The 9754-nt window shown below is 36.4% G+C and overlaps 1 pseudogene; it reads right to left on the bottom strand.

The window, feature by feature from the left end:
- Nucleotides 1-245: 245 nt before the first annotated feature.
- LOC139179547 (U6 spliceosomal RNA) lies at nucleotides 246-344 on the bottom strand (annotated as a pseudogene).
- Nucleotides 345-9754: the final 9410 nt, after the last annotated feature.

Here is a 9754-nt window from a genome sequence, read left to right on the forward strand (position 1 = left end):
GGTACTGTTTATTTATCTATATGGCCTTGAGAAAGTGATTACTTTGTTTTTTTTTTTTTTTCGAGTTGAAGGATAATTGCTTTACAGAATTTTGTTGGTTTCTGCTAAGCACCATCATGAATCACCATAGGCCTCCCTCTTGAACCTCCGTTTCATCTCCTTCTCCATTCCACACCTCTAGTTTGTTTCAGAGCCCCTGTTTGAGTTCCCTGAGTTCAGAGCAAATTCCCATTGGCTATATATTTAAAAATATGGACCGCTTCAAGAATTTGAGAGTCATCCTTTCACAGGGGCCATACTAATCTCTATATGTGTGCTGCTGAAGTGAGCACAATGGAATGTTCCATTATTCATCTGAAAACCAGGAACTCTACACTCTTTCATTTAATAATTTAACTGACATACCAACACAAAGGATTATAAACAAACATTTATATGGTCTTTAATTTGATCCTTCTTAATATTGACTTAAGTAGACAGAGCAGTACCTACTTTTACTGTCTTGAAAATATGAAATGTGAGCCCATGCCCTTGTTTGTCCTTGTTTATAAGAAAATAAATTAAAAGACATAGTTAAGAACAAGGTCTACTGATATCTGGCATACTGCATTCCCAATGCATGCTCAAGTTACCTTCGACTATTATTACAAACTATAACTTATACATGTTTCCTATTTGAGGAGTTTGAAAGAGTTAGAAAAATCCATTTATAACAATTGAAAAGATGCTCACCGAGCTGCTGCAAAGTACTTTTATATGACATTAGTTGAAATCTATTTAGGGAAAAAAAAATGCTTCTTCCATAAGTGAAGATTTGTGTTAAATCCTCTTGCTTGGATATTATCTATTCTCCAACCAGCCAAATAACTACATCCTTCATAATTTATGGGATTTATTTAATTACCCTGTACATCAGTCTTCATTGATATAGAATAATATCTGTTCTTCATTATATTTTAACTCATGTTCTTATTTTAATTCACTTACTCTAAGGGAAGAGAGTGTTTGCTATGACCAGTGCATTCTCTTGGCAAAACTCTATTAGCCTTTGCCCTGCTTCATTTTGTACTCCAAGGCCAACTTTGCCTGTTACTCCAGGTGTTTCTTGACTTCCTACTTTTGAATTCCAGTCCCCTATAATGAAAAGGACATCTTTTTTTGGGTGTTAGTTATAAAAGGTCTTGTAGGTCTTCATAGAACCATTCAACTTCACCTTCTTCAGCATTATTGGTCAGGGCATAGACTTGGATTACCGTGATATTGAATGGTGTGCCTTGGAAACGAACAGAGATCATACTGTCATTGACTCATTTCAAAAGATCCTGATACTGGGAAAGATTGACGGCAGGAGGAGAAGGGGACGACAGAGGATGAGATGGTTGGATGGCATAACCGACTCAATGGACATGGGTTTGGGTAAACTCCGGGATTTGGTGATGGACAGGAAGGCCTGGCGTGGTGCGGTTCACGGGGTCGCAGTCAGACACGACTGAACGACTGAATTGAACTGAACTCTAAGGGAGTATCATACATTTTGGAAGCTAAAATTTGTTAAAAGCTTACTTTCACATTCAGAAATAACATCTCAAATATTGGTGACATGCTAGGAAGAACACTAAAGTTGGAATCAGATGTTTAAGATTATGTCCTTTCTCTCCCACAAGCCAGTTTTATGTCTTTGAGTCCCTATTTTCTCATTCTGGACACATGGGAGTTGGGACACATTTGCCTTTAACATCCCTTCTAACTCCAAAAGTCTCTGACATTTTGAAAATAATTATATCATTGTGGGAAAAATATAATGGTAATTTTCATACACTCAGTTTAGCATACTCAAACGCTCTAGCACTTACTCCCTGAGATTTCATGATTTTTTTGTAACTTTTAAATATTTATTTATTTATTCCTTGAGCTGAGGGGGGGAAAGAGAAGTTAAAAAATTAAAGACAAAAGGATTTTCTTTATAAATAAAATAGATATCAAACAGGTTGAAAAAAATTTTTTAATCAGAATCCTTATCTTCTTTGCAAATTACATAAATACAACACAAAGGAAGAGTTTTTAGATGTTCTGCTACTTAGTTAAATAATCTGCCTCATATATCAGTTTTCACTTTCTTTTTTCATAAATTTAACATTGTTATGGGTTCAAAAGGATTATCCCTATTTCTTTTATTCTTTTCTCACTGTTAACCAGAGAGTTATACATTTTAACTTCAAAATACTATTAGAAAATGTGTACACAAACAAAAAAAATACTACTAGAAAATTATTCCTTTTATTATACAAATTAAATGAACACTATTTTGCCTGCTTGAGTTTATTTTAAGGTGCTGTGTCCACCTTAAGTGTGTACTTTTTCCCTCTTCTCATTATTTTATACAATTCTGTGTTTTCTGAAGATCTTCCATATGAGAAAGAGTATATAAATTCTGGTAAATTCTAGGCAGATTTCCTTTAATCTACTTCAGGAATCCCCAGATTCTGGTTCAGCCAGACCATGCAGAATATGCTCAGCTATATGGAATATATCCTGTTCTGGCAGGAATTCAATTTTGGGGGAAGCGGGAGCAGTTATCTTAACAAGCTCCCTTTTAAGGTGAACCTTTGCAGCAACCAGTGGCAGTGTCCCAAATTATTAAGAAAGCTTCCACACCTCTCTTTTCTCCTATGTAATACTTCTGTCAAATAAATATCATCATTCCTCAACTTCTGCTTTTTTATTGAAATAATATATTTTTAAGATACTATGAAAAACAAAATTATATTTTTAAATATAATTAAGACTGCCAATAATACTCTTAAATGATGACACATGCAATAAAATATTCAGGAATAGGTCAAATACTTCATTTCCAAAGGGTGATCCATGACCAGAATCACTGGCAATACCTGACATGATTGTCAGAGAGCAGAAATTTAGGCCTTAGAACAGAGCTACAGAATCAACAGCACTGCTATACTAGATATACTTTTACCTTTTATCATCCCTAGGCAAATCATAACAAATATTATGCTTAATGTTGAACTCTTAGAAACTATAATAAAACATGCCCTCATAGTGAAAGAAACAATCTAAAATCTTTTGCACATAAATTATAGATTTGTCACAATTTGTCATGCTACTTAAATATGAGAATTTTAACTATTTTTCTGAACCCTCTTTTATGTTATTTTTCTTAGAAAAATTACTGTGTGCCTCATATAAAATGTTATATTAACATTTCATTTAAACATTTCATTAATATTTCATTATATTAACATATCATTTGTTTTGTTAATCATTACATTTTTAATCTACTATGGGTCAGAAAGTTAGATAGAAAGTATATTATAATTAAATGATAAACTAAATAAGCTTTCAATTAGGCCTTAAGTATTCTTTCAGCTAGTAAATTTTATACATGAATAAGATGACACCATTTTTACTGAATAAGAATGTATAGTTTCCTTATTCTCTATATATGGCTTTTACTCAGAATGAGGAGTCTTAAATAAATGATATCTAAGAAAATGAAGTTTTAAATGAAACAACAATTATTATCATTTATTGTTGTGACCTTAAATGATTTAAATAGTATGCTATGTTCTTTTTGTAATCTATATTCTAATAGAAACCATCATTCTATTTATAACTATCTCTAGATGTAATTTTAAAACACTCATTAATTCTGACTTTATTCTGATCTTATTACAAACTAGAAACATAGGCCCTAGTAGAACAATTGAAATAAAGAAATAACTAGCCTCAATATCAATGCTTTTTTTATGGCCATGAAGATAATTTTACCTAGAACATAAAGCTGATTTTCTGCCAGATAAAAATTCCCATTATGCCATATAATATATACTTCGTACCTCATAATTGCACACTTCTGAAAAACCAGAATACTTATATTAAATCAAGAAAAATTGTATTAGAAACTAATCAAGTTTTATTAGGAATCTTTTCAAAATACATTTTGAATGATTAAACTACTTTATTGATAGGTAAAAATGACTAAAATGACAACTAGAAGTATTGTTTAAAATACATTGTCTTCCCAAGATTAAACATGGACAGTCAATTGAATTCCTTCTTTCAGCTCTGCAGTTATCTTGGAAATGAAATAACGAATCTTATGAAAACACAAACACCTCTCTAAGACACAGGTGGATCAGAAAACACTACAGTCGTAATAAGATAATTTCACCTGCTTACTAACTCAATTATGTTTTAATTTTAAGATTGTTGTTATAAAAGTCATTTCAGAAAATATTTAGAAGAGAAAATTTAAAGCAAGCTTAACTTAAACCAATTTTCTCTTTTGAATTGGAAAATAAGTGGAAATAGTAAAAGGTTTGTCAGGAAGCAAGGGATGTAATACAGACTTGGATCTACCTAGTTCATCAGCCCTTACTCACCTTTTTGCATTACAGCATTTTGCATTACACTAACAATAATGAGCTGAAATAACTAGAGATGTGATGAAGCAGCACAATATAAGAGCCAGGTAAACTGTAGAAACTTTCTCAGATTTTTATTATGCAGTTGTATGTAAATGGAAATGCATTTTCCAGCTGAAAATATATAAGTATATGAAATATTTGCAAACAATCAAGCCCCAAATATTATCCAATAAGTTGACTGAGTTAAATATTACCACTCAAGGTTTAAATGGCAAACAAAGTTCAACATCTGGTTTCTAGTTTTGTATATAAGGATGTAAGAAATCACAACTTTATCTTAACATCAAGTAAAAAGCTGAGTTGATGGAAAAAATCAACAACTCTTTTTGGATCTGTAAGAGAGGTAAGAAAACAGGGTAAACAGTTGTCCCAAGATCGGAGAGATAAGTGGATACAGGGAGTCATGGCTTAGTGGCAGAGAGATTCTGCTAAGGTAGGAAAGCCTACACTGTAACTGATGAATTGTGAGTGCCTCAATATGAAAGATAAAAACTCCAGAGGACTCATTGTAGAAGGTGCTCCACAACTTTGTGAGATATTCCTCTTGGAACTGGAGCTGGTTCTCACAGTAACTATCAGAAAAATATTCCATTGTACTTTCTTTTTTCTTTTTAATTTTATTTATTTATTTATTTGTTTATTATTATTTCTTTACTTTACAATATTGTATTGGTTTTGCCAAACATCAACATGCATCCAGCATGGGTGTACATGTGTTCCCCATCCTGAACCCCCTTCCCTCCCCATACCATCCCTCTGGGTCATCCCAGTGCCCCAGCCCCAAGCTTCCTGTATCCTGCATCGAATCTGGACTGGCAATTCGTTTCTTATATGATATTATACATGTTTTAATGCCATTCTCCCAAATCATCCCCCTCTCCCTCTCCCACAGAGTCCAAAAGACTGTTCTATATATCTGTGTCTCTTTTGCTGTCTCACATACAGGGTTGTCGTTACCATCTTTCTAAATTCCATATATATGTGTTAGTATACTGTATTGATGTTTTTCTTTCTGGTTTACTTCACTCTGTATAACAGACTCCAATTTCATCCACCTCATTAGAACTGATTCAAATGTATTCTTTTTAACAGCTGAGTAATACTCCATTGTGTATAGGTACCACAGCTTTCTTATTTATTCATCTGCTGATAGACATCTAGGTTGTTTCCATGTCCTGGCTATTGTAAACAGTGCTGCGATGAACATTGGGGTACACGTGTGTCTTTCAATTCTGGTTTCCTCAGTGTGTATGCCCAGCAGTGGGATTGCTGGGTCATATGGCAGTTCTATTTCCATTTTCTAAAGGAATTTCCATACTGTTCTCCATAGTGGCTGTACTAGTTTTCATAACCACCAACAGTGTAAGAGGGTTCCCATTGTACTTTCTGTAAAAAGAGGGCAAATGAACCATTTTGAAATAGAGCACATACTGCTCTTTTCAATGAAGTCTGCTCTTAGGAGAAATTAGTTAACCAAAGCCTAACCTGCTGGGGTATTAATTGGAGTTTAAATGATTTGGGGTAAGTGAAATACACAACTCTAGTCAGCTCCATGTAGAAAAAGGGAAACACCAACTCCAGTGCATCTACACATCTACTCTCACACCAAGTATGAAGGAAAAAAAAACAAAACAAAACTGAAATACTTGTGACGTTCACTGTCCAGAGGCTTAGGGTGACTAAAAAACAGAGACCTAAACTTAGTACTTTTGCCTGGAAAATCCTATGGACGGAGGAGCCTGGTGGGCTGCAGTCCATGGGGTTGCTAGAGTCGGACACGACTGAGCGACTTCACTTTCACTTTTCACTTTCATGCATTGGAGAAGGAAATGGCAACCCACTCCAGTGTTCTTGCCTGGAGAATCCCAAGGACAGGGGAGCCTGGTAGGCTGCTGTCTATGGGGTCGCACAGAGTCAGACACGACTGAAGCAACATAGCAGCAGCAGAAGCAGCAGCAGCAGCAGCAAACTTAGTACTATAGAATGTTTCTCCTTCCCCTATATCTCACCATCACATTAGTATTTATAGCATTTCCTTTACCTAATATGCCTGGCTATTGAGAAAATAATTAAGGTCCATTAATACTGGGAGCCAGCGTGAGGAACTCCGCCTGTGGCAAAGGTCATGAGGAAGGAGGCTTGGCATACGCAAAGGCAGGATCGGGCCTCAGGAGTCCCCTATAAATTCTCGAGCATCTACCCCCAAAACCAGAGTCTGCCTACTTTACTACTTTGTGCTCTCACCTACACCTCTGACTTTACGGGGGGCTGTCCCCCACCACCTCTTTTGGAGAAGGAGTTAACTTAAGAGCTCCAGATCAGATTAGTCGCTTAGTCGTGTCCGACTCTTTGCAACCCCATGAATCGCAGCACGCCAGGCCTCCCTGTCCATCACCAACTCCTGGAGTTCACTCAGACTCATGTCCATCGAGTCAGTGATACCATCCAGCCATTTTATCCTCTGTCGTCCCCTTCTCCTCCTGCCCCCAATCCCTCCCAGCATCAGAGTCTTCTCCAATGAGTCAACTCTTCACATGAGGTGGCCAAAGTACTGGAGTTTCTGCTTTAGCATCATTCCTTCCAAAGAAATCCCAGGGCTGATCTCCTTCATAATGGACTGGTTGGATCTCCTTGCAGTCCAAGGGACTCTCAAGAGTCTTCTCCAACACCACAGTTCAAAGGCATCAATTCTTCGATGCTCAGCCTTCTTCACAGTCCAACTCTCACATCCATACATGACCACGGGAAAAACCATAGCCTTGACTAGACGAACCTTTGTTGGCAAAGTAATGTCTCTGCTTTCGAATATGCTCTCCAGGTTGGTCATAACTTTCCTTCCAAGGAGTAAGTGTCTTTTAATTTCATGGCTGCAGTCCCCCTCTGTAGTGATTTTGGAGCCCAGAAAAATAAAGTCTGACACTGTTTCCACTGTTTCCCCATCTCTTTCCCATGAAGTGGTGGGACCGGATGCCATGATCTTCATTTTCTGAATGTTGAGCTTTAAGCCAACTTTTTCACTCTTCTCTTTCACTTTCATGAAGAGGCTTTTTAGTTCCTCTTCACTTTCTGCCATAAGAGTGGTGTCATCTGCATATCTGAGGTTACTGATATTTCTCCCAGCAATCTTGATGCTAATTTGTGCCTCTTCCAGCCCGTTTCTCATGATGTACTCTGCATATAGGTTAATAAGCAGGGTGACAATATACAGCCTTGACGAACTCCTTTTCCTATTTGGAACCAGTCTGTTATTCCATGTCCAGTTCTAACTGTTGCTTCCTGACCAAGAGGCAGGTCAGGTGGTCTGGTATTCCCATCTCTAGTGCAGCCACAATGAAAATGGGACACAGATATCGATGTGTGCTTGCATTTTATGTTGGACACTTACTGGTCTTGCAAGAGGCACCATATCTAAGAGTCTCTTATTAACGTGCAAACCACTATGCACAGCATAAAACCAGGAATAAAAATATGTACAAACTACTACCATGCTTCAAGGTGAATGACAAATATGATCTGTCACACACAGGGGTCACTGTAAAGATTGATCAGCAATTAAAAGAATGTGAGATATAATTTCAAACAGCATTGCAAATCTGAGGATTTTTATTTGGCTTGAACATGTGTGTCTGTGTGTGTGTGTGTTTTAATTACTAGTTTTCCATAATTCTATGATGATTTAAATTGAAGAGTCTTATGTGTATCTTTGAACACAACTTTGAAATCTGAGCTAAAATCCACACTTTCGTGTTCTTCAGAAGCCTTTTAACTGCTGGAACATTAATGTGTTCTACTGCTTGTCTGAGTGAAGGGTATCTGTGAAAGGGATTGGTTCTGATCAGATCAACATCTACAGAGGTCATTAAAGGGGAGAGTATGTCACAACTGAGTTTTGTTTTTTCTTTTTTCTTAAGGATGTGGCTCCTGAAACGAGGAGTGAATTTGAACCTAGAGAAGTGAGTTTTATATACTAGTTGATAGATTTATAAGCCCCATAGACATAATTTCCCTTCCTTGGATTGAAGAAATTGTCATTTTCAGAGTATTAGTATAATTATAATTCTTCTTTGCTCCCAAAAACCATATGATGCCATCACTTATTTACCCTCAGCTCATCTGTAATGATGCTAAAATGTCCACCTGATGTGAAGAGCCAATTCATTGGAAAAGACCCTGATGTTGGTCAGGAACAGAGGTTAGGGATGGGAGGAAAAGGGGGCAATAGAACATGAGATGGTTGGATTGCACCACCGACTCAAAGGACATAAGTTTGAGCAAATTCCAGGAGACAGTAAAGGACAGGGAAGCCAGGCGTGCTGCAATCCATGGGTCACAAAGAGTCAGACTTTACTAAGTGAATAAACAACATCTGTAAAGGTGGGTAAAGCCCACGCTGACTTGCGTATGATAGTGCAGAGAAATGTGCAGTCAGTGCACAGAAATGTGGCAGTAAATGGAGATGATTCTTGATGCATCTCATGTGACCATGGTAAAGTATCGCCCAGTCCAAGCAGTGACTCCTGGTAAATGAACTTCAGTCCATAGGACTGGGAATTGCTGAGCAAGGCACACAATGCTGATTGAATATATAAAATTTAAACCTGCATTTTTACATAATAATAAAAGGAGACCTCTAAAGGAGTGGTGGCTGGGATTGGGCTACTTGGGAATAGCACTTTAGTCTTCTAGATAAAAGAATCACTCAGGCTAGAGTTATCATACAAAGGCACCGAGGAAAACAAAACACATTATGAAGGGGAAAAATCTTTGATAATTTATATCCCTGAATAGGGAGAGAGAGTCAAGAAATTACTTTCTGTGTTTCAATGGATGATGTTCTCTTTCATTGTGACTGAGTTCTTTGGATAAAGAACACATTTTGTATGTGTGCTGACAGGTACAGTTTTGTTTTGGTTGTGTTCTTTCTGTCTCTCTCTCTTTTTTTTTTTTTTTTTTTTTGCTGATTTAATTCTATTGCTACAAAACAGAGGTCCAAAAATTGTGCAAATTGCTTTTGTAAATTTGTTATTACAGCCACTTATAAATCAGTTCAGTTTTCTTATCCTCTGTTTTTACCAACAAACTTCCCTTGAATGTTCCAGCATATCATTTGTAATAATAACAAAGAACATATTACTCAAGCCTGTTTTGAACAAATACAGATTCTTATTTGAAAAGGCTGCTTTTCCCATTTAAAAAGGAAATGACATAAAGTTCTTTTTAAACAATAAGGTCCCTCAAAATCATAAGTCAGTTGACAAAAGATTGATATGTACCTAATTTCTGAGAAAATTTCATTTAGCAGCAAT

This window comes from Bos indicus, chromosome 24 (genome assembly GCF_029378745.1).
Source record: "Bos indicus isolate NIAB-ARS_2022 breed Sahiwal x Tharparkar chromosome 24, NIAB-ARS_B.indTharparkar_mat_pri_1.0, whole genome shotgun sequence".
In the NCBI taxonomy this organism is placed as follows: domain Eukaryota; kingdom Metazoa; phylum Chordata; class Mammalia; order Artiodactyla; family Bovidae; genus Bos; species Bos indicus.